Source organism: Pseudopipra pipra, chromosome 7 (genome assembly GCF_036250125.1).
Source record: "Pseudopipra pipra isolate bDixPip1 chromosome 7, bDixPip1.hap1, whole genome shotgun sequence".
NCBI classification, from domain to species: Eukaryota; Metazoa; Chordata; class Aves; order Passeriformes; family Pipridae; genus Pseudopipra; species Pseudopipra pipra.
Window position 1 is genome coordinate 12,827,404 of NC_087555.1, and position 23,285 is coordinate 12,850,688.

Below are 23,285 nucleotides of genomic sequence, written 5' to 3' on the forward strand. Positions count from 1 at the left end.
TAAACCAAACAAACCAAATCCCACCAAATTTATCTGCAAACTGAATTTTAGAGAAACAAGAGATTTTTAAGGATGTCCAAGGCAATATATTCAATATATTTAGAAAGACTTCAGAGAATTCAGCCCATTTTGTAGTTCTTAACATGTTTGAAGCCAATATCATATTTATGCAGTCCAATTACATATGAACTGACCGCCCTTTACTACTTACCATCTGTTCTCTGACATTACTTTTGGAACATAACAAGCATCTAATTTTCAACCTATGCTGATTTCTTGCAATTCCTACTAACTGTGGAAGCTTTCCTTTCACAAAAATGAAACCACATGAAATTGTTCAAATACATGCCTTTTTTTCTCTGCCTGTCTGCTGAAAGTACTGTGGCTCACCTCACCGTGTGTAGCTGCTCGTTACTTAATAAACCCATCACAACAGTGTATCTGAAGAGTATCATCTGTAGGCAGACTCCTTTAACACAACATAAAATATGGGCACCAAATGATCTTTTATGATGCCACTTGGGAGCTAATGTTCCTGCTGAATATACTGCACACTCCAGGAACAAGCTCTCTGCAACTGGTACAGGCCTAGCAAGTCAATAATCAGCACAGCCGCTCATGACGAGCTTTAATTTCTGCCCCTAGTCAAATTCTTTTACCTTTGACTGGAACAGCAGTGGGTAAAGTGAGGAATCTGTGACTCCACTCCAGGGACCTGAAGCTGACCTCAGCCCAACTGACAGCAGTGACCTGAAGTCACCCACTTCTCACATATCTGCCCTTTTAACTTGGGTGCTAAACTGTGGCCTCGCTCCACTTTGACGGCAGTTTTTATTTCATGAAGGATGACATGATTACACCTGTACTACAACAAGAGAGGGGGTCCTGCTCAGCCCATGGTGAAAGCTTCTGGGTGTGAACCAGCACCCATCTAAAAGCCCAGTAATGCAGGCTGAACCCAGGTAACACGAGTACAGTGATGGGTACAATAAACTAGCATCTTTTCTGCTAACGGGGCCCTGTGCCCGAGCTGGTACACCCTCCCTCTTAGTACGGGTTGTTAGCTCGGGCTCAGCACCACACCAGAGCAGCTGTGTAAGGAGGTAGGTTGTACCTGGCACAGCGAGGAACAGTTCTCTGGTACCACCCAGCTATCCAGATATGCCAAATAAATAAATAATTTATCCTGCTGTGCTGGTCAACGAGCAGAACATTTGGAGCCACTTCCTTTCAGAGCACACATAGCCCTGTGAAGGTGTTGCAGCAGAAGAGCTAAGACAGCCCAGAGTGACAGAAAGGAGAGAGAACTCCACAAGCAGTCAGAGACCTCCTCCTTCCCCACCGACAGGGATAAAAGAGGACTGTGTCACTACAATTAAAGGAGTATTTGAAGCAGAAAATGATACCAAGTTAGCAAGGTTAAGATCTATCTAAGAAGGTGCATGTGTTACCTTTTTCCACTGGTTAGAGCTGTCAGAGCTTGACCTGCCTGAGTCATTCCGATGGATCATATCCTATTTGTTCTACTCCATATGCGTGTCTATGTTTTACGGTCCTTTACTGCCCCATCATTCATTCTGGCAGAATATGGACCACCCAAATATTTGACAACCTTTTGACATGTTGTAAAAATCTTTGTCCACTTGCCAAGCAACTTTTGAACATCCCAGGTCTGAGGCATCAGCAGGAGGAACTGCTGCAATCCCAAACCTGGGGCAGCCTGCAGCTGCAGGGAGAGTGTCTACACATTTGTATTAAATAAAGGTAACCCCCCAAAAAATACAGAGAAAGGAACCATCACCTCCATACAGCTGTTTCCCTAATTGTATAATTTAAGTTAGATACCAGGTATGATTTAATGGAAGCATATGCAAGAAGGTGATAAAGACAGACAACCACATAAACATGTTTATTATTACCTGAAATCTTTCTATTCCAAAGTAATTTGTCAGAATAGGGTACTGTTAAGACTGTACTGAAGGTTCTTAGAGATTACACTGATTTAAAGATGACATTCTAAAGTCATATGAATGTAAATTTATATTCTGAAACTCAATGTTCTGGGAAGTCCCAGATATTCAGGGGACTTTCCCATGACTAAAGTAAATGTTTCCTTTTCCACCCTAAAATGAGGGAGAGCAACTGTCAATACCTGAAGTTCTTTGTATGGTCTAAAATGTTAAATTAGCTATCTGAATTTCATCATCCATTTGTTTTGTTCATGTAAAAATAATAAAAAAGTAGTCTGAGGTTTAAATACTGTAGGTCACCTCAGCAAAATACTTCACACTGAAAAGGGTCAGATCCTAGAATCCCAAAGTGACACAGATCACACTTGTTTTCACATCATTCTTCTGTTTCAGAGAACTATCAAATCAGTTAAAGAATTCAGGGCAAGCATGGAGTTTTCGTTTGTTTATCAGCTCCACAGTTAAACTTGACAAGAGAATTTTTGGTAGAATTTTGTCTGTCTGTGTTGAGATTTTGTCTGTTGGTGAGAAGAGACAGCGCCATTGCTGTTTCTAACCCAGTTCTGAATGTCAGAAGCATTAATGCTAAAGTACTAATTCATAAAAAATGTCACTTCACATATTTACGCTGCAAGCTTTATAGGCATAAACTATTCAAACAAACACTACTCAATTCTGTTTGATGCTTGGAACATATGTGGTACCTCTAGAGTTAAACCCATAGCATAAGACCATGAAGTTATGTAACTTGGTAAATATTGGAAAGTCTTGTTTAAAAAAGCAGAACACTTTAACGAGTTCAGAAAGAAAACACAATAAAATAAGTGTTTCAGACCAATGCTTTCACTGCTTTATTAATAGAGTATCTTTAGAAATAGTCACCTGAAAGTAAGATAGACTGAATTATTTATACAAAGCTGCAAATTACCAGATATCAAGTCAAATGTCTGGAAAAATTTCAAAATAACCTGTATCTGTACGAGCAACACGTGTTTTGTTATGATTTAATAGCTTTGTTTCTTTTTGAACAGGCAGGATAGACTACTTTTTGCTTCAGTGCTCTCACGGAAGTAAAGACCTTTGAATTCTTTCTGCAGCTGGAGTGCTACAGTAGAGTATGCCCAGGTATGCACAAGAAAAACAGCACTTCCTTACAAACCTTGCCCTTGTCCAATTTCTGAATGCATCCTATTCACAAAATTGATTGCAACATTAAAACCAAAAGATTCGGGTCTTAAACCACGGCTCAGACTTGGAAATACTTTTAAATCCTAAAATTGCTCTGGCTTTACTAGTTATATTGAAAACATCGTTGCTTGGTCAATTAGCACCGCTCTTGAAGCAATAGCAGATATTATCTTGCTCAATGCACCACAATTAAATCTATGACCCACGTGCTCCCTAAAAACCTGAAACGAAAGTGATCAAATTTTGTAGTAAAATAATTTTGACTGATTTTATGAACTGAGTGGATTTTGGTTTATTTTTCACATATTTTTTTATTTGCCTGGATGGTGCAGGAGAGCCAATTAAAGGAGAAAAATCTCTCATATGCCTGGTAGGCAGACCTACTCTGAAAAAGCATCAGCTCCAAACACAGAATAACTTGTTTCTCAAATACTTAACTGGAGTTTAAGACCTGTTTTACCTGTGGGCAGCACATCTGTCTCCACAGAAGAGGGATGTGATTTGCTGGTAATGCTGAAGGTTAGCAATGACCCTGAGTAACAGGAGCCACTGATGCACCAGAAAGGGCCAGAGAAAGAAACAGAACCCATGTTTTACATCATTGTGTTGCACACAAAAGAAAATCTCCATTTTGCTTTCTTGCAACTACAGTCTTGCAAGCATTTCTGCTGGCAGCACTGCCAATTTAGGCTCCGCTTCCCTCTAAACTCTTTCCTATTTACACCTTTACAGCTGTCTGTGAGGCTGCCTAGTAAATGGGACTGGGCAACCAATGTGCACTACAGACAAGGAAACACAACAAATTTCTAGCCTGGACCAGCTCTCCAATCCAACTCACAGACAGCTGTACTGGTGCTACTGGCAAAGGAGCAGGAACGGGGAAGGTGGGCAGAATCTACCCTCCTGCAGCCAGGCCTGATAATGAAAGCAAAGTAGATCAAATCATGGGTATCCGTGTCACAAGTCTGCGGGAAGCCAACAGAGATGCTGAAGAAAATACCTATATTACGTAATTTGATTATTGTTGTTGTATCAATGACTCCGCTTTAGAGTGAGAGGCTGGAATTAAGATGATTATTTTTTATGTAGTCAACATTAGCTTTCTGAGGATTGGGCAGAGAGATGCATTTTTCAGATAGCCACGATGCTGACAAAGCAGCTGTTTGCAGCAAGTAACATACTTCTTCCTCCACCCAGCCCCGGATAATGTGCACTGGTTAAACACACCACATTAACCTTACGCTACAACCTTCCTGCTTGTAGTTTCAGCCACCACTATTATTTTAAAATCCAGAACACAGGCCAAGGCATTTATCAGTTTGTAGTAACAGTGAAACTAGAGTGAGCTCACTGCCTAGGGACCTTGGGCAGACTGACAGGATTTACACCAAAGCGCTGGACTTGGACCCCTTCTGAAGCTTCTTATTTAAATTGGGCTTGGTTTAAGATATATATTACATAATTCTCCCCAGTTGACTGGGCTCCTCATAATGAAAAGTACAGGTACACTGATACAACCTCTTCACAAGACTGAAACCTGCCTCTGATAAGGAGTAGATAGTGCAACCACACAGACGTTACCAGGCTTTTAAAAAAGGAAACTTTCCTTTCACTTGGGTGTTCTTTTGTTGTTTTTTCTTCAACTGAAACACCTACTGTGTTCTAGGCTTCCTAGCTGCAAAGACAAACTGATGTGGCCCTGATCACCATGGACAGAGCCCAACTCTTTCTTCTTTCATTCCAAATCATGAAGGTGCTGCAGTTCCCCAAGATGGGTCTCCTGACTCTGCTCTCTGCTGCCGAAGGGAGAAAAGTTGTGTCCCCATCTTTCCTTTTTCCACAGTCCCTCTGTGACTTTGCACTAGTGTTGGTGCTAACAGCAACTCAATCACCAGCCAATTCAGTTCACTCATGCAGAAGAAAACTAACCTAACAAAAAAGCAGTTCTCTCCTGGGTTAGTGATTTGAACCAGCTCACTAGATCTTACATACAACCAACACTACAGCCAACATGAGGGATGGTCGAATACCACACAACTAGGAGCAGAAGAGAAGGAGGGACCAAGATGTCTGTCTCTGGAGACCTACGTACAGTTTTATCAGCTCAGATGAAACCACAGCAACAGACTATTTTCGTTGATATTATGCCGTGGCAATAGGACACAGTGCCCCTTTTCACGTCTTCCCTCCCTTTGCATCCCCCCGAATTTTCCTATCAGCACAAGAGAAAAATTTGGCTGAGTTTCGCAAAGCGGGCAGGGGTACTCCATCTACAGTAATGCCCTAGGCTTTTTTTTCAAGAGAAGTATCTCTAAAATCTACAAAGGCATAAATTTACAAATCCTGCTCATACTGCGAGCCACTTAGAGAAATGGACAGGGCCCAGTGGAGCTTGAGGCCAGGCCAGCTACACAGAGCCAGACAAAGTGTCATTAGAAAAAAGGCAAGAAAATAACGCTTCCCATCCATTATTCCATGAGGTATAAAAGACAAGCCTGATGAGAAGAGATTTTACACTCAAGCCCTAGGAAAGATGCAAGGGAAAGCAAAATGCAATTGATATTAGAATAGCAGTAGAGACCAAGAGATTTAGGGTAGCATCTACCAGAAAAGTGCATGAAATATTGGAGTCAAAATGTCATAGGAGGTTGTAGAGTTTCTGAAGAGATGACTAAAATATTGCAGCAAAGAGCTGCAGAGAACAGCAGCTGGAGAAGAATAAAAAAATGTGAAGAATAAAAAAAAGGAAGTTCACATAGCAGTTGCTAAAAAAAACCCCACAGGTTTGGTGTTTAAGCCAAGTAAATAAGTAGCACAATGAACAGTATGAATACATGATATTAAAGTTTGGGAGAAGCTGTTGCTCATGGATAGCACATGTAAAATCTTAAACTTAGCTGAATGATCCAGCTCTGCAGCAAGAACACCACAGCAGGATCTGCTGCCATCCAGCTTAGTTATTAACACAGCAATAATTCAAAAATTTTGATGTAGGCCACATTTTCTTATTTAGCAGCACAGCTGTTTGAGCTGCCCTTATCTCCCTGCTGATTCCAGCCCCATCCCTTTCCCTGATTATGCTGGTACAGCTACTGTACACCCATGCAGCATGACAGGAGGGAATGATCCAAGTGAAAAAGAACCAGGCTCTCTGTACCCCTCACCCGGCTGGATCATTTCCCCTTGCAGTAGTCCAAGCATTTGTGCCAGTCCAATGGAAAAGACACGGATGATGCCTTTGGTCAATATCACTGCCAAAAAATCCTACGTGGAACTATGGTTTCAGCTCATCAGGCAGCAGATAAGCATCAAAAATTCCTGGATTTCTCAGGCTACCTGCTCTTTTCTAAGTTTAGAAATCTATCTGAAAAAGTTTCTGTCAAAAGAGGGAGATACAACCCAGCTTTAGTTCTTCCAAATGCAGGGGAAAAAAGGTTTCCTAATAATCTCATTGACCAAGCAGGCCAACAGAACAACACTTAAAGATGATTTTTACATATCATTTGAACTCTCCCCTCCAAAAAGGGTGAAAACATCAAGGGTAGACATTTTTGTTTCAGTTTCCTGCATGAATGTAGCTTCAAAGTAGTTCATTATAAATAAAGCTTCCTGCAACTGTGTCTAAAGTAGCTAGTGTAGTCTCTGTCAGAGAACAACTGAAAAGTAACAAAATCTAGAACAGCAATTGGCAGGACTTTCCTATCTTTGGAACTATTTTCCATCTTTCACTTAACGGCCTTAATTTACGACAAATATAAAATCTCACAATATTCTCAGGAGAAAAATAGGAATGCTTATTATCTTAAGACAATCTCTCCTGTACCCCTCTGCATTTTGCTCAGAATCACTGCGAGTACCCAACAAGCATCTGTGCTGCTTTAAACCTGTGTGTATGTATATGTTTATATGTTACATAAACCATATATATGCATCCAAACAGGAACATGCTTCCTCCAAATTCTTTACCCTCTCACCTTTAAGTGGCTCTTACACCACCTAGTTTTCTATTTTTTCTACTTCACACATAATACTCTAAATCCAGCAGGAAAAAAAAAAAGAGAAAATCCTTGGCTGTTTTCAAGTGCTTGTTTTACCAACTAGAGCCTGGCACATCTTCACCTCCTGCACAGCTGATATGGCTGTTTTAGAAACGTGGAAAAATGGAAGGTGCTGTATTTGTTCTCACTCACCTTTTTAACTGCAGCACAATCAAGTGATTTAAAAGTTCTAAAGAACAAATTAGATATCAATGTCTTAATGCTGGGAGATGTACATAGATCATTAATGGCAGGCTGCTCAGGTTTCATAATCATCATGAAATATGACCTCACAGACTGCAGATGAATCAACACAATTTTTGATTCAGAGAAAAAAAAAATAAAATCACTGCCTAGTCATGAAACCTTAACTGTATGTAGGCAGGGTACCTGGGAGCTCAAACCAAATTCAGTAGGGTTGTTTCTGTAGATGAGGATTGCTGTCACGTCCCATGAAACCAACTTTAGTTCGATTAGTGGCAGAAAGCTAGCACAGCCTTCTCACAGCACAAAAGCCTTGAGAAGTGTGGCATGAGTAACTGATCTCCACTTGCTTCCAGAGATCCGAAAATAGAGGTGAAGTGTGAATACCCCATTTGTTTCAAAAGAGTGCCAACAGAAATTCCTACTGAGGGCCTTGTCTGCTATCAAAATCTGCACCTACAGAGCTGTAGCTGCACTTAGGCATGAAGAGCTGTTTGCTTCTTACTGCAGCAGAACAGTTACTTTGCAGAATAAGATCTACAGAATATTTTATATTTGACATCAGTACCAGCAATAGCTACACTGGTGCAGGTTTCCAAGAAACAGACAGTTCGATGACTTGATAGTCTAAATGAGATGTTTCTAAATTTTCTATATCGGCAAACTCCTCTCCCCTTTCAGACCTTTGGGTTTGGGGGTTTTTTTGTTGTTGTTTTTGCTAGTTTCTTTCTTTCTTTTTTAATGACCAGAAGTATGGGAGGAAAAAAAATCAGATGCAGACCATTTATTACAGATCCAGACACCATGCCGAGTGTTAATCTGAATACTGGTGCTATATCAATTAAATGAAAGCATTAAAAATCATTACATTCTTCTTTCCTACATGCAACTATTTCATTTTAGGTCACCTGTAAGTGATACTTAGCACATACACAACCAAGTCTCTGTTCTCTTTTCTCTCTGACCTGTGAGGTTACAAAGCTGGTGAGGAAATGCAGAGATCTGCGTCAGAAAATAGGGATCTGAGTCTTCCTCTCAATTATGAAATAAAATAAAATGTTGTGTTTCTAAAAATACAAAAACCCAAGGATTTTCTGTCCCATTTTTGTATTTAAAATGTAGTGCATCCATCAAACCAAGAATGAATGAAATACATCAATGCTTATACTCTCTTTAATCATTATAAACAGCTATATTGCTTACTAAAGTCATTAGATGTCTATTAATCAATTACAACTTTAGAAACCCTCTTCTCATGTTGGTATTATTCAGAGTGATGTAGAGCACTTTTGGCCTTCACTTCAAAAGAAGCAGTGAAAGAAAACAGAATTTCACATACAAAGAAAACGGACCTATCTACACATGTGAATCAGAAACATTAATTTTGAATAAAAACCTATTTCAGTGACTTTGTATTTTACTGTATAAATCCACATTTGTTGATCCAGGGAAAGGATGCAAGCAGAGTCTCAAAATTCCTGTATTCTGAAACAGTGCTTAGTGGTCACAATATGACTAAACAGAGATATGTGATATTCCTAAATAAGTCTCTGATCCTTTATTTAAGAACTAGGGAACTCACTTCTAACCCCAGGGAAAAAAAAAAAAGACAGGTGTTATTCCAGAAGCAGATTATGTGCAGGCATTTCAATATTTAAGAGGGAGAAACAAAAATTTAAAAAATGTTTCAAGAAGAAAAGTCATATTACCAATAAAAATTTGTTATCCTTGTATACGTTTAAGAGGTGTAATAACTTTTGCTTAAAAAGTTTTTTAAGACTGCCATGTCGTCCTTACTTACTACAGTACACAAAAATGCAGATATCCAGGATTTGAAAGTAGAAATAAAGTCAAAACACTGTCTTCTACTCTAGGCAAGAAAATGGGAAAAAAGGCCCCACAGCTGCAGCAAGGCAAGCCTGGTGTAAGGTGGAAAAAGGCAGCTGAGCTGACATTTGCTACTAAAGCTGGGATAGAGGTCAAATCCTGCTCGCTGTGCAGCACCCGAGTCTGTGGAAAACTGGCAAAAGCAAATCCCAAACCGAGATTTACCAGCCGCGGCCAGGCTCAAGTTCACTTTGGGTTAAAAATACTGACAGGGGAGAAGCGGCGCGGCCGGAGGGAACCGTATCCCTGATACGTGACCTGCGCGCCGGGCTCGGGCTGTGCCCGTGGGTCCTGCCCGGAGCGCGGTGTTGGGTGACCGAGCCCCGCTGCCCGGCGCGGCCTCCCGGAGACGGAGTAACAGCGAACCACCAGACCAAGCGCTGCCCCAGCTTCCGAGCACAGATTTTATTAAAGGCTTCTCGTCACAGCGCCGGGGAGCGCCCCGCGCCCTCGTGTCCATCGCGGCGGGAGTCTGTTTGTTTATCCGTGCGGCGCGCTCGGGGCGCGGGGCGAGCGGAGCTCCGGCGGGCGCGGGGGGCCCGCGGCGGCCCCGCGGGAGGGTCCCCGGAGCCCGGCGGGGCCGGGGGGCGGCCGCGGGGGAGCGGGAGCCGGAGCGCAGCCGGCGGGGCGGGGAGGGGGCGCGGGCGGGAGCGCGGCCGCCCCCCGCCGCCGCTCCCCCTCGTCGTCGTCCTCCGCCGCCTCCTCCGGGGGCCGGGGGGCGCGGCGCCCCTTCCCCGCCGCGCTGAGCGCCGCCGCTGGCTGCCGGCAGAGCCGCCGCCCGGCCGTGGCGGCCACCGCCGGGCCGGCTCCCATCCGCCATTATCCTTTGTTCGCGGCGCGGCGGCGGCGGGGATGTTGCAGGGCTCGGCTCCATCTTTAAGGCGGGCGCCCCTCCCGCGGGCGGTGCGCGGCCGGGCCCCCGCGTCCTGCCGCCCGGCGGCTCCCCTGGTCCCCGTCGGGCTCCATTTCCTTCCCTCCCCCCCGCCCCTGTTTGCTGGGCGCCGTCCTCCTCTTACCGGTTACCAGGCTGCTCCGTCACTGCTTTCGTTCGCGCCTGGGATCTCGCCGCAGTTTTATTCTCTCCCCCACGTAACACACCGCGTCAAACTACACCTCCGCCGCGTCACTCACACACACAGGCGCTCCCAGCCCGGCGACAGGCAGGCAGCGGCCGACTGAGGAGCGCCAGCCAGGGAGCAAGCGCCGAGCGCGCCCGGCCCCGCACGGAAACCGCCGAGCGCTCACGGAAAGCACCGAGCGCCCGGCAGGCGGCGGGAACGGCCGAGCGCGACGCCGGCCCCCGCGGAAACAGCCGAGCGGCCGCGGAAACGAACGAAGCGCCCCGGAGGGGGAGGCGGAAAGAGCCGAGCGGGCGGCGGGAAGGCGCGAGCGGCGCTTCCGCCCCGGGGCGGCCCCGCGCGGGAAGCGCTGAGCGGGGCTCTGCGGGGGCGCCCCCGCCGGGCGCGCGCGCGCGGCCGAAGCGTCTCGAGCGCGCGCCCGGCTCCCCTCGGACCTCCGGGGACGCGGCCCCCCCGCCCCTGTTCGCCACGGAATCACAGGATCGGTTAGGTTGGAAGAGATCTCTGAGATCATCCAGTCCAACCCAGGGCTCAACACGACCCCGTCAACCAGATCGTGGCACTGAGTGCCACATCCGGTCTTCCTTCAAACACTTCAGGGCTGGTGACTCCACCACCCTCCTGGATAGTCTGTTCCAATGTCTAATCACCCTTTCTGTGAAGAAATTCTTCCTAATGTCCAACCTAAACCTCCCCTGGTGCAGCTTAAGACTGTGTCCTCTTGTCCTGTCACTTGTTACCTGGGAGAAGAGGCTGACCTCCACCTGGCTACAACATTTCAGGTAGTTGTAGGGGGTGATAAGGCCCCCCCCCCCCGAGCCTCGTCTTCTCCAGGCTAAACAAGTCCAGCTCCCTCAGCCGCTCCTCATAGGACTTGTGCTCCAGACCCTTCACCAGTTCCATTGCCCTTCTCTGGACCCGCTCCAGCACCTCAATATCCTTCCAGAATTGAGGGGCCCAGAACCGGACACAGTACTCAAGGTGTGGCCTCACCAGTGCCGAGGGCAGGGTGACAATATCTGCCCTGATTCTGCTGGCCACACTATTCCTGATACAGGCCAAGATGCCACTGGCCTTCTTGGCCACCTGGACACACTGCTGGCTCACGTTCAGCTGCTATCAACCAAAACCTCATGGTCCTTTTCTTCCAAGCAGTTTTCCAGCCACTCTGCCCCCAGCCTGTAGCACCACCTGGATTACTGTGACCCAAGTGCAGGACCCAGCACTCAGTCTCGTTGAACTTTATGCCTTTGGTCTCGGCCCACTAATCCAGCCTGTTCAGATCCCTCTGCAGAGCCTTGCTATCCTCCAGCAGATTGACACTCCCACCTAACTTGGTGTTGTTGTGACTTGCTAATGGCACACTCAATCCCCTCATCCACATCAACAATAAAGACATTGAATAGGACTGGGCCCAACACTGATCCTGGGGGACATCCCTAATGACTGGCCGCCAGCTGGTTGCAGTATCATTTATCACCACTCTCTGGACCCAGCCATCCATCCAGCTCTTAACCCAGCAAAGACTGCACCAGTCCAAGCTGTGGGCTGCCAGCTTTTCCAGGAGTATGCTGTGGGAAATGGTGTTAAAGGACCTGGCATGTCCCTGCACACACACACTGGCAACACGGGGGACCCTCTGCCCCAGGCCCAAGGGGATCCCCTCTTGTGGTGCCCCACTGCTGGAGAAGACCCCTTTCCTTGGCCCCCAGTGTCATCCCAAGACCCAACCACCCCATCCCTTCTCTGTGGCTGAGGTGGCAGTTTGCACACTTGGCACCGGCCCCCTGCTTTGTCACCTCTTAGGAGAGACAGAGGTTGTCACCACGGGGCAAGGGACATGGTATGGGTTTGTGTCTTGTTAGAGAAAAGGAGCTGTGGTCCTCAGTCTCCTCTGCAATGCCAGCGTGATATCTGTTGTGGGAGTTTTAAACATTGGGTAGGTGAACTGTTTCTAGGAAAGGTTTTTCAAATAGTTGAGGTCACCAGGGAGCAGGGAAAGAACGAGTGGTGCTCCAGCTGGGTGAGTCCATCCCAATCTTCTCCAGTTCACAAACACAGTTGAATGCACTTGATCATACACCCTGAAGAATGGACTGCCCTAACTACAATCAGATAAAAACTACCCATATCCAAAGAAGCTGCTTTTCATTTCCCAAGACCTCAAGATGGCACTACATAACAAGATTTGAAGCCCTAAATCTGGTTCATTTTTGCAGCTGGCCTGGCACGGCACCGGTGCCAGGTGCACCGCGTCGCATGGCACTGGTGTGCTGTTTAGTTCAGTTCATGTCAAGTCTTGTTTTCTCAAGAACATTGAACTTATTTCACTTATGCTGAGTGTCAACTATCTCCACCAAAAATTACAAGAGATGGCACAGAGGGCAATTACAGCTTTACTTTGCCTTTGATTTTGTTGATTACAGTTATTCTAAAATAAATTGAAAAGAATCCACTTTTCATATTTAAAAAAAAAAAGGTAGCTCAGATGAAACAGCTAAAACATTGTTTCATTGACAACACATGCTATGGCTTGGGCCACAGCTCATTTTCTGCTTCAGCTGTACTGTTTCTCTCAGCCCTTCCTGCAGATAGGAGCTCCAAGGTTGCAGCACGGTGTAGTCTTGGCTGCCATCCGCTTCTCCTCCCGAGTGTTGTGGACCTGTGCCATGCCTTTGGCTCAGTCCAAATCCTGTCTGCAGTGTACAGCTGGTATAATTTTTGGAAATTAATTTCCCTTTTAGACTCTGCTAGGATATGAAAATCTCCATCCACTAAATAAGTCTTTCACAACTGCTATTGGGAGCAGAATGTTTCTACCATTTAAACCTTTGAGGCAGGAGAGAAATCTAAAATCAATGTTCCTAACTTGGACTATTCATTGACGGTGAATGGAAAAGCTTCTCACTTCAAATCATCAGTAGAGGTGCAAAAGGTTTGTGTCACCATCATGTCCTTGTCATTTCACTAGATACTGAGGTAGAGGGTTGTTTTTGATAGTGTTTTGACATTTGAACTCCAGCCACATTGCACAGGATTTTAATATTGTAATGTATGTTTAATAAAGTATCTTCTACACATTTTGTTACCGTGTACACACGTAAATTGAACTAGGTAATTAAAAATATGTTCTAATTAATCTAAATTAGGACATTTTGCTAAAACTTCTGTGTTTCGAGGAGTGATTCTGAGACCAAAGTGTAATGATTCAGCCTTTGTGCTCCTTTTAGGAGGAGCAAAGTACTTTCTGAGAGAAAATATTTATAATGAGCAGAACAAATGTAGCCATCTGAGTGTCTTGCTTGACTCATGGTTTTCTTTGTTTGTTTTCCCATCCTTCTCCTCGCTCTTCGTGATAATGCATCAGCTTTTTTTTGCTCCCATAAATGAGCAAAATCACGTTTATTCTCCACCCATGCATGTTTCCCAGAACTGGATTGCTTGCCCTTGTGCAAGAATCACAGCAAATCTTTAAGGGAATAAACTCTGTTCCTCAAAAGGACCAAAGTGCACTAACCAGGTTTCAGTGAATGGCTTCCATCAGAAACCTGGGCAACACTCTTGGCCTGAGTGATGAGAGTGGTGTTGGTGGTCCCCCAGACCAACCAGGACTGCCTTTATGTACCTACACAGCTCCTTGTGCAGCTCTGATCCTGCTGCCTGTTTAGGGCTGATACTCTGGTGCCCTGCTGACTCTTGCCAGCTCTTCTCGCACTCACAGCTCCCTGGCTGACTCCTCAGCACTTCTCTGAAAGTCTCTGTCAGCCCACTGATGAATTTGCAAAGGGCATCTTGAGCGGTGGCAACTTCTCTGCCAGCCAGTGTAGGCTCCCCTCATAATAGACAGTTACTCAAGAAAGCAATTTATCTCAGACTAAAACAGATGCCTCAGATAGGCCAGATGTCTGAAGGGATTTGAGATTAGACCCAATGTTGTGTGTCTTTGGTATCTCCACCTCTTGTGCCATCACTGAGGCTTAGACCATAGATGGATGGAAAGTGGATTCATCCTAGACTCATACTTGCTCAGCGGGAGGGCTGGGTGAACATCTCATAGACAACTGCTGTGAAACCTTCTGACAGCTGTTTTGCATATTCCTTCTTCCCTTCTGAGCAAAACTAGGGCACTAAGCAAATTTGGAACTTCTTTGGGAGTGGGAGTGAAAGCCTAAGCTGCAAAACCCCCTTCCCTGACATCGACACCTTCCTTTTGGGTTGTGTCTTGGGGAGTCTAGAAAATGGGAGAGTAACAGTGTGCCAATTACCCACAAAGCCCAACAGGAAGAGGCTGACTTGGGGAGTGAATTGGAATGCTCAGCACTTCTCTCATTTTTCAGCGCAAGTTTGCTTGATGATGAGTGAAACCCAGCAAGATTAATTACTTTTCTTACGATTAAACCTCAGAGACAAATTCATTAATTTTGCAGCCTCGAGGTTGGTTACCCTGGGTAGTGGGTGTGCATACAGCATTGCAGTTTATTGCCCGTGGCCCAGGGTTTGTAGAGGCTCATGAGTGACATGTAGATCAAGGCAGGTTTGCGCTTGGCTGTGCGGAGTGGCAGAGCCACAATGTACATGAGTTAGTCTGGAGCAGTCAATGCTGCTGGCACTGGTAGCATGCAAGATAATATTTGTTGTGAAAACACAGACACACATGCATTTTCAGTCTACATAGAGCTGTAAAGATAGCAACACAAAAGTAGTTTTTACAGGCCATGGCCATCTTTGGGAATGATTTATAACAAAATAATCTTTCAGCATCAGACACTCACAATTTCTAGAGGGCCAGTGTGGTCTGGCAGTGCAGGGACACAGAGAGTATATTTTGTACAAATATGACATTAAGCACAAGTATTGCTGGGGAGAAAAGAAGGCAGCATGTGCTCTGGGGTTTTGCAGCTGCATTCACTAATGGATATTCTCCCAAGGAAAGGGAGAGTATTTGCAAAAAATGAAAGTGGAGGGAGACAGATGTTACATTAGACAATAAAGCTTCCAACACTTTTCAGTGTACAGAGTATTCCATTGCAATTTCCATCCTATACAAATCGAGCAGCTGATTTTAAAGCAGATGTAGGAGAAGGCAGGGGGTGCTTCCGTACTCCTGTGATGGATGTGGCTATTCAGTAGCACAGACAAAGCTCTGAACTGGTGATGACTTTCTGAGGACAATGAAGATAATAAAGAGGTATTATTCTGAAAGCCAATGACAAAGGCATGTCATTCCTCCATTTCGGTCTCTGCTTCTGAGATAGATGGAGACTTAACTTCAAACTCCCATGCAGAGCAGTCTTCTATCATTTCATAGCCTCTCAGGACTAGCTACAACTGCTTACTCATCAGGATATGGACAGAACCCTACAGGTTTAGTATCTGCCACAGAAAACAAGATTCACTGGACTCCCTGAGCACTTTATTACAGAAGTAGGTCTAAATTCCTGGGTAACTCAGAACAAAGTAACTGAAAATAGAAATGGTTTTTCAACATCATCCCACTTAACACTAATGATCTGCAGCTCAGGTCTGCCCTCACTGCTCTTGGACATTCATCATTGCTAAAAGTAATAAATCTTCCTGGCCAAATACAGGCTTTACAAGCAGGCAGATTGCATGCTCAATTAGCCCAAGGAAATTGGTCGCTTTGCTCAACTCCTGCTGTTTGAAATATGGAGCCCCGCTGCTGCACCATCCTGCTGGAGCAGCATCACGTTTCTTCCACTGACAGAGCAGCTGGGGAGGGGGAATCCTCTGTCCAGAGCCAGGGACTCAGTCGTTCCCCACCATACCTCTCCTTGTGTGGAGCAGAGGAGCTTCCCCAGCTTGCAGGTTGCTGCAGCAGGGCTTGCCCACTCTGGCCAGTGTAGCAATTGATTTCTGAGCTCCAAAGGCTTTTGGTTACATTCCGTGCTAAGTAACAGCCCATTTCTGAGTTATCAAATATCATCCCTCCCAGAAGCAGAGGAGATGTTTCAAGGACAGGAGCGTAGGAACAGATGAGCACAAGCAGCTTTTTGACACTTTGACAATGTGCTGTGTTTTCTGAGGATAGCCAGGAAAATAAATCTTCTGGCTCCTCGAGCACACTGCCACAAGCTCAGCCTAGCCCGCTGTCTGAACAACTCCATGCAGACCAGGGAAAAGTCTAGGCTTTCCCTTTTATCCTTGAGAGGTGCCTCCTGGAAGTAATTGTTTTCTTGCCACTTAGCTTCACTTTTCTTTGCCTGTCTCATTAAGCTGAATTCCTTCTCACTGTGCTCGAGCCCTGCTTAACCGTTTCTCATTTTGGTTACTTTGTTCTGAGAATTTAGAGCAAATTATTCACACAGTGTCTTCTCATTGCGACACCCTGGCTCACGTAGTCCCAGGCTTCTGGGGGCCCCCGCTCCTTATCCAAAGATAAATGAAGAATTGTGTTCTCACTAAACCTCCTTCCCATCAGGCTGCCTCCTTTGCCCCTATGTTTGTCCTCTCTGTGACTTGGCAAAGGTGTGACTTAGCTTCAGGTCTGCAGTGCCAGCTCAGGTACGGCCTGTCTGCCTCCCTCCTCTGTGCAGTTTCCCTGCCTTAGGATCCACAGATGCTGGCCCTGCAGAAGCGTGGTAATTATTGTTATCCCACCTCATGGAAAGTCCCTCATGTGCCAGATGTCAGCAAAACTGCTTTGGGCTGAACCTCTAAAGGTCACATAAGCTTTGAAGAGCATCTCGTGTTTTCATGTGACAGACTGTCACACAGAAGGGAGAACTGAAATGAATTGGTGACCAGAGAGGAGCTTGGACATGCTGTAAATACCTGGTAATGCTCCAAACAGTGGTGACTGTTTTCATGTCTATTAAGCCCTTTTATCACATACTTCCTGGCTTGTGGGCCCAGCTACACTCAAAAACTTTCTGTTGCTTCAAGAGCTAGAAAAAAATGATGACTGGTATTATTAGCATTCAGTAAAGTACCAGACATGGCAAATATAATATGAATGGGATACTGACCTGGTGCTGTGATATACCTGGGACCCTGCATGCCATGAAGCAATTGCTGTCATGAGGCCACATTGGCCCTGAATAAGGCAGGAGGAGTTGGGGCTTGCCAGTAACTCGCCAGTTGGAGATCTTTTCCTTTCAAAATGGAACGGAATTTCATCTGCTGCACATGGAGAAAAAAGCTGTTGGATGAGGCACAGTAGAAATCAAAGCTGAAATGAAAAACAAAACCAAATACAGTAAAGGGTATCAGAGTGAAAAGGGAGGAGAAGGGGAAATTGTTATAGAATAATTCCTGAAAATACCCTCAACTTTGGTGCTGCGTGCCTACATTTTATCTTAAAGATGGCTGTTGAGGGGGGTATATTCTACATTACTCTGCTGGTAAATAGCCCATTTCTATCAGCACAGCCTGCTGGATTTGAGTCAGTTCCTATCATATAGAAAATATAATTTAGACTGACTTGCACCTTTGAAAAAATAAGTCTTACACATCAAGAGGCTAGCAAACACTAATTTGGTGAATAATTTTGGTGGTGGCAGAAAGAGGAGAGCCTGTGTGCGGTGCTTGGTTTCAGGATCACTATCTCACAGTCTTGGTTTAACAAATGTCCAGGTACATTCAGAAGCTTACTATAAACTCATGTTGCAAGAATTGTGGGAAGGAGGAAGAGGTTGTTCAGAAAAGAAAAAAAAGAGTAAAAGTAATGCAGATTGATCAGAAGCAAAATGAGGGGAAAAAAAGACAGTGGGTGGAAGAGAAGAAGGATTACCATTAGCCCTCTTCGGTTTCCATCACAGGCGTGTGCTATCTATTACTAATTTAGCTGCATGAGGAAGCCACAATTTCTTTAAAACATGCCAGGACTCCAGTCTGTCTCTCAGCCTGTAATATCCAAACAACAAATTGGGTCCCAGCTGGGCTGTGTTTATCAGCTTAAAAAGAACTGATTTTCTCTTCCACAGTCAGGAGGAAAGCGTTATCTGACAACTTGAACTGAGATCAATGCTCTCTCCCAAACTCCCTGCAAATGGGTGATTTTGGCCATTTGATTGTCCAGGTACTAATTTGGGCTTTGCAGCTTTAACTGTACCCAGTTTCTGGTGGCACATTGCCATTGTCCATCCCCATCCCCATCATCCATTCCACCAGCAGGGTCCATCATCACATTTTATCCACCTCCGCCATCTTCTGCACAACTAATTACGCTTTGACCTCTCTGCCCACAGGCACTGGCTTAAGTGAAAATGAGTCTAAGCTGCTTTGAATCAGAGATAAACCAGCAAGCAGGAAGTCTTGGTCCAGACAACTAGGTTTAGCTTTTTTTGTGTGTGTGCTTTTTCTTGCCTATTGTCTTTCAGGTTGATTTTCATGGACTGCTAACTATTAAAGCACAGTGATTTGTACAATACTTCCAATAGCCTTGCTATTATGTGTTAGGTAAGAATGAGATACTGTATCTGATCACAAGTATTTATTTATCCAATGATGTAACATATTTACTTGTGTGGCTATATAACATATAATTTAATTTGTTCTATGAAAATAGTGAGCCTTCCTCACTAGATTTGTGTCAAACCATCTGAACATAAATTGGAATTCAAATAAAAAATCACATTACTTTAAAGTATTCTTATTTAACTATTGATAAAATAGCTCAGATGGGCACAGTGTAAATGACAGTAAAATTGGCGTTTACAACAGACCTATTAGACAGAAGGGAATTGGACTGAGAAAAACAAATCGATTTTTTTCTACACCGTACTTGAAGGAAAAACTGTGTGTAGAGAAGGGATCTGCTAGTTTAAAAAATCTTAGGCAGTTAATTGGGGTACAAATGTTTGCTTTGTCCCTCTGTCTCTCTCCCTGGGGGTGATCCTCAGGGGGTAGGTGAGGGCTGATGTGGGAAGTGGCCTCCAGCCGGCCCCAAGGTCCCTATCTGACCTGGGGTGATGACCCCCAGTCCCACTGAAGAGACCCTCACATGCCACTGCTGGGAACATGCTCAACAGCATTTCCAGCATTGCCCAGGGGCTCCTGATGCTGCGATGTTTACCTGCCTTGTCGGCTGCTCCCAGCCAGCCCCAGTGAGCTGCTGCTGAGGGCTGGGGAAATGGCCCTGGGACTGTCTGCCTGAAAATATGCACAAGAAATTAGTGTCTGAAGAGCAGCTCCTCACTTCAGCTTAAATACAAGGCATCCTTTTTTTTTTTTTTGAAAGCCCCTGTTCATGCAGCTGTGGAAATGCACGCTTCCCTCCCGTTCTGCAGTCCCCCTAATCCCAAGGGTACGAAGGTTTTGTGTATCCAAACACCCACCCACCACCAGCAGCCCCATGATGCTGGTGGTGCCCAGAGAGCCAAGCTGGCTGTGAGGTGCTCCACAGGTGTCTGTCTGTCCATGTGGGCCGTCCCTGCTGCCCCATGGTGGGTGCAGAGCCCTGGGCTCCTCAGCAGTGCCCTGGCCAGGCAGCAGGCAGAGCTGTGAGCTGGCCCTGCACACAGCAAACCTGGAGGCTACTGACTGCAGATCTCCTTGGTAAGATAACTATTGATTGCCCCACTTTACCCTCTCCCTTAACTGGTAAGATTTGATATAAATGAGTTACCATGCAGAGCTATATACAAAAGGATATTATGTGATGGGGAAAAGGCAAAGCCAAGCATTTGGCTGAGTTTAGGCTGTTCTGTGCCTTTCCAAGAACGATAAAATTAACAGAATTATCTCTCTATGTGTGCTAGTGCTTGTGGAAGGCTAATGGTGTCAAAATGTCAAAAGAAAATGAGAACAGGTTTGGGAAGGCAGCAGAGTGTTATCCCTAGAAGAGAAGATTTGTGGTTTAATTTGAATAGCGTCACCTTGGAAAGAGTCTGCTCTGACTGGAGAGTAAGTTATTCCGGGAGAGAAACTCTCCTGCCCATTTCTATCTGTAGGAAGAGATTAAGTAGAACAGCAGCAAGAATGCTGCTGCATTTGGATGCAGCATGTGGGCACCTGAGGGTGCTTAGTGGATAATATTTCCTCATGTTTATTTAGCTCTGGGGCATAGGTGATCTCTAGCCCTGTGCCCACGACACCTGTCTCAGTCTGCCAAATAGATTTAGCTATTTTGAGAGCATAAGCAAACAATTAAAACCAATGTAAAGATCCAATTTGATTTCATTTGTGGATGCTTTTAGCAGAGAAGGAACAAATTGGGCACTGCCTATCCAAGTTTCTTGCTGCAATACAGAGTTTCTGGTGAACTGCATCTGGATCAATCTTGATTTCTGCAAATGGAGATGCAGTAGGAACTTTGTCCTTTGCAAAGCCATAGCCAGGTCTGACCTTGCTCCTGATGTCTCCCACCACAGGTTCTCATGGTGGACATGAGACCTGCCCCAAGTTACAGAAGTTTTTGTGTTCCTAAGCAATTAATTGCATCCTTCTCTCATTCTCTGGGCTTGCATTCACTGCCACTTCTGTCATGGCTACAATATCAACTATATGTCAAACAAGAAGGCGGGATAAATATCCCAAAGCTGCTTTTGTCTTTGAGGCTTGGCAGCCCCCATGGTAATGGTGATTTGAGAGGAATAGGAGGGATCATGAACTATAGAGTGAGAAAACAATGCAACACGGTACCATTTTAGTGCCAGATTTTCATGAGTTGGCTGACACAAAAATCGCAGCAAGGCAGAAGAGTGGGAGCCACAGAAACCTGAAAATGCAAGAGAAAGCACTATGCTACAGCACTAACACCTAGTTAACAGAAACATGCTGTTTCTGTAAGCACAGCCAGAACTCTATTAGAGCATGCAAACCTCAGTCCAAGAGGAATAACCTCAGGTTAAACAGCTGTGAAGCCAGATAACCTGGGGTTAGCTTCATCCAAGTTTAAAAATTTGGGCAATGGTGTCTGCTCTGTTAGGCTGGCTCACATGAACTACCCCAGGTCAGACACATTTGGGGGAGAAATTTATTTTTTTCCAGCACTGGTTTCTTTGTGCAGGATCCCTTCTTGCTAAGGACATCCCACCCAGCATGGGCTGCTATGCTGCCATGAGCCCATCAGTGCTTCAGAGCAGTGTCTGCCATTTGGAATGATAGCTCAGCTGCTAAAAATCCTGGTAATAGTGTTCTTTGATCATTCCTTTCCCCATCATTTCTCTCATGACATGTCTGTGGGGAGGTGTCTCAAGTGGTGAAATGTTTGTAGGGAGAGGTGATGTTTCTGATCTGAACAAAGGATACAATTGGAAAAAGGCAGACTTTGGGCCAAGCTCTCCTCCATGCTGCTGTGCAGTGTGGGGCAGAGGTGGCTGCCGAGTGGTCTGTGGAACACCAGCGGTCCCAAAACTCTTCTGTCAGCTTTTACCACAGCAGGGGTTACCTTTCCCTGCAGATCTGGTCTTGCCTTTTGGAGTGAAGAGAGGGTTTGCATGGCAAGGTCTTGGTAATAGGGGGCTACAAGGGTGGCTTTTGTGAGAAGCTGCCAGAGGCTTCCCCGATGTCCGATGGAGCCAATGCCAGTTAGCTCCAAGACAGACCTGCCTATAGCCAAAGCTGAGCCCATCAGCAAAGGTTGGTAGTGCCTCTGGGATTACATATTTCATAGCTACAGAAACACAGGTGTTATTGCTACAGGTAAGAAAAACTACTGTGGAAAAAGCTTTGGTTAATCACTAGATTTTCCTAGGACTACCTGCAAGTAAAATCAAACTCTTTGAGTCCTGCTTAAGATGGGCTTAATGTAAGATGCAACAGAAATAATGGAGTACCATGCCTGGAAGTATGTAGGGTGAGATAGGTATCTGGGGTTTGGAACATTACCATGTGTACTATGCGTGACCTTGAGTTACACTGATAATTCTCTTTAAGTGTGCACCCTGCTGGGGCACCAGCACAGTCTCTCTCCCCGGCACTGAGGCAGCTTCTGGGAGATCAAGATTGTTATTTTTTTTCTCCTTTTAAATCTTCCAAACAAGAACTTATGTGCAGCCTAAGCAAAAAGTCCTAAGGCTGCAAATAGCAGAGAAAAGAGGTATAATGACCGTATATGTTCAATGGCAGGCTGCAAAATGACTGGTGATGTGTCAGCTGGAGGTCTTCAGCAGAGCAAGACTTGATCTCAGAGTGGTAGCTGCTACCCATTAGCTGCAATGAAATAAATGGAAATACTTTTGTGTCTTTGCTTGATGCCTTTGTTGTGTTCCAGGTTTGGAGATTTCCCTTGTTCCCGTGAAGCAGACTGCGCTGACAAAAAGGAAAATGACTTGCAGCCGGCTCTGGTGTGGGATTCACACTGCTAGCACAAGCCTGCACACTTCCAGGCTGCTCTCTGGGGCCTAGGCACTGCTGTCCTGCTTCTACTGCAGTCAGGAAAGGTGAAAGCCTAAAGGCAGAGGCAAGCTCCTTTACCTCTTGCTCCTTCACCTCCTGCTCCTTCCTAACTCCTGGTGTCTATCGTCCTGTCCTGAGGTGATAGCACTGGCCAACTGCTTCAACCAAACGTGGGTACTGGTGATAGCATCTGCTGTAACCTTGGTCAGACCAGGTCCCCTTTATTTGCCTTCCTACCCTTGACCTTCTCCACCTGGATTTGTGCTCATAAAAAAACCAGTAATTTCTTACTGTGTGTTTTTTCCCTTGCAGTCTGTGGAGTCACACAACAGTGCATTTTCTGACCAAGTCAGGAAAAAGTAGTTCAGATCAGTCCAGATTGTTTGGCTGGTACAGATCCTCATGGCTTGGAGTTTTTTCACCCTTTCTAAAAAAATTCCACTTATATCCAATCCAACTACCAAAAAATCTGTTTTGAAGAAAATTGAGATATTTTGATGCCTTGCTCTGTCACTGCAAAGCTTCATGAGATTCATTCAAACAATTTTTTTCTTGGGTGCTGATTTTGGAGTGGTGTCTGTCTGGTGCAGGTCCCTGGTTTGGCAGCCCGCAGCCACTCC

At 45.2% G+C, this 23,285-nt stretch overlaps 1 protein-coding gene across 2 annotated transcripts in view; it reads right to left on the reverse strand.

Annotated features, from left to right (window-relative positions):
• The window catches only part of CREB1 (cAMP responsive element binding protein 1), a 39,623-nt gene extending 29,185 nt beyond the window's left edge, over positions 1-10,438 (reverse strand). Inside the window, exon 1 of one of the 2 annotated variants that reach the window (XM_064660581.1) lies at positions 10,303-10,438. The gene's annotated coding sequence lies outside the window, so the exon portion shown is untranslated. The remainder of the gene's footprint in view (positions 1-10,302) is intronic. The other variant, XM_064660582.1, reaches the window with a different exon arrangement.
• Positions 10,439-23,285: the final 12,847 nt, after the last annotated feature.